Source organism: Chiloscyllium plagiosum, chromosome 26, assembly GCF_004010195.1.
Source record: "Chiloscyllium plagiosum isolate BGI_BamShark_2017 chromosome 26, ASM401019v2, whole genome shotgun sequence".
NCBI classification, from domain to species: domain Eukaryota; kingdom Metazoa; phylum Chordata; class Chondrichthyes; order Orectolobiformes; family Hemiscylliidae; genus Chiloscyllium; species Chiloscyllium plagiosum.
This window is the reverse complement of record NC_057735.1, coordinates 49,550,586-49,553,203: the sequence shown is the minus strand read 5'-3', so window position 1 is coordinate 49,553,203 and position 2,618 is coordinate 49,550,586.

Genomic DNA, 2,618 nt, shown 5'->3' with positions numbered 1-2,618 from the left:
GGAAAAGACATTGTCTATTTATCCTATCCATGCCCCTCATAATTTTGTAAACCTCTATAAGGTCACCCCTCAGCCTCCGATGCTCCAGGGAAAACAGCCCCAGCCTGTTCAACCTCTCCCTATAGTTCAAATCCTGCAACCCTGGCAACATCCTTGTAAATCTTTTCTGAACCCTTTCAAGTTTCACAACATCTTTCTGATAGGAAGGAGACCAGAATTGCACACAATATTCCAACTGTGGCCTAACCTGTACAGCCGCAACATGACCTCCCAAATCCTGTACTCAATACTCTTATCAGAGTTATAGCCAAAAGATGCAAATTTAAAGCAACTGTATCAAAAGGCATGCACAGAAAAATAATCCAAATGTACCCCTGAATGTTATTATCTTAAAAATGATGTCTTAATCAGGGAGTGGAAACCATCACATATTCAGGCAGATGAGAAATGGGTAGAAGTTCTTCAAGGGCGGCATGATGGCTCAGTGGTTAGTGTTGTGGCCTCACAATGCCAAGCAGTTACCTGGGTTCGATTCCAGTCTCGGGTGACTCTCTGTGTGGAGTTTGCACGATCTCTCCATGTCTGCATGGATTTCCTCCAGGTGCTCTGTTTCCTCCTACAGTCCAAAAATGTGCAGTTTAGGTGAATTGGCCATGCTAAATTGCTCATGGTGTTCAGGGATGTGTAGGCTAGGTGTATTAGTCAGGGGAAATGTAGAGTAATAGGGGAATGGGTTGGGGTGGGATACTCTTCAGAGGTCCTTGTGGACTTGTTGGGCCAAATGGCGTGTTTCCACACTGTAGGAATTCTATGAAGTCATATTGCCAGTGGGTTATAAAAAGGTGTTGTGAGTGGCACAGGAGCTAGGGGGTCATTTAGTACTAAGAAAAACTCAAGCTAAAATAGAACATTTTTACTGGCCTGGACTGCACAAGGATGTAGCTGAATTTTGCCAGACATATATATGTCAGGTAATTGGAAAACCACAGGCAGTGATAAAACCCACTCCTTTAATATCTGCTCCTGCCTTTGAGGAAACTTTTACAAGGGTCTTAATTGATTGCATAGACACCTACCTAAAACAAAAAGTGGGAATTAGTATTTGTTAACAATAATGGATGTGCCAACTAGATTTTCAGAGGCTGTTCCATTACGCAATATCACAGCGATAAGGTTTGTAGAGGAATTACTCCAATTTTTCACAAGAGGCGGATTACCGACAGAGATACAAATTCGATCAAGGGTCAAACTTAACCTTGAAAGTATTCAAAGAAGTTATGAATATCTTCGCAATAAAACAATTCAAATCTACTGCGTGCCGTCCAGAACCATGGCATCAGACAGTAAAGACATGTTAAGAGTTATGGTCAAGGCTATCCAGATGATTGAGATAAGGGAATTCGGTGCTCTTATAAGAAGACAACGAGAAGATAGAAAGACCTATTTCTCCAGGAAATTGAACATTCATCAGCAAAAATATTCGATGGTTGAGAAGGAGACTTTGAGCTCGGCGTGGCGTTACAATATTTCAATGTTTATGTTACAAGTAATGTACTTGAGAGAAATCATAATCACTGACCATAACCCATTGAAGTTTGTGGAAACATTTAAGGACAAAAATGCCAGACTGTTTAGGCGGAGCCTGTTACAGCCATTCAATTAGAAAATTGTGCATGCTGCAGGACAAGAAAACATGATTGCCGATGCATGGTCGAGGCTTGAATGAGAAACTGAGGCTTTCGGTGGCAGGAGTAAAACGTTCTGAAACAGAATGCGGTTGTGCACGTTTGCATGTTTACAGTCAGTGTATTGTATATGTGTGTGTTGTAGAGTACTAACAATTTAGTATTTAGAGTCTTTAAAATGAAGCCACCTTTGGATATTGATGGTTCGTTTTTTTAAGGGGGAGGTGTGATGAAACTGCTCCTTTAACAAGGTTATGTTGTCCTTGGTTTTTTTTCAAGAGAGGTCGTAAAAGACACAGACTCCAAGAAGTCTAAGGCTTTAGGGCCAGTCTGAGTATAGCTAACAGATACTACTTCAGGCAAAAGCTTTCAAATTTAAAAAAAATCTTGTACAATGAAAGGGGAGGGGGCAGTTCCCTCAGCCCAGCTTTTCTCTGGTTTAGTTGAGTTTTTAGCAGTAATGTTGTACAAGCTGCTAGACCCAAAGAAGCAGTTCCATGCTGATCTCTTTCTGACTTCTCTCCTGTAAGAACCTGTGTTTGATTTTACCTTTTGTGTCAAGGTGTGTTTATTGGGATTGTTGCAAGTATTGGGAACAGAATCATTAAATTGAGATAATCTCCAGGGTTTTCAGGTAGATTAAGTTATTCTGCATTCTGTTATCTTTTGTTTGTGTTTCTTATGGTAATTGTGTAAATAAATTCTGTTTTGTTAAAAACTAAGTGGTTTGACCAGTGGCATCTCTCCTGGAATACCCACTTTACACCTGCTTAAAACAACAAGCAAAGTTAGCGTCTGGGTTACTTTCTTGAAATGTTTTGAGGGGTCTGGCCTGGTCCATAACACTGCTTACCCCTCCTACATTTCCTGGCGGTAACCCAGCTACCTGACTGTATCTCCCTTCCTGAAACTGCCATCCCTCACACCCTTGGC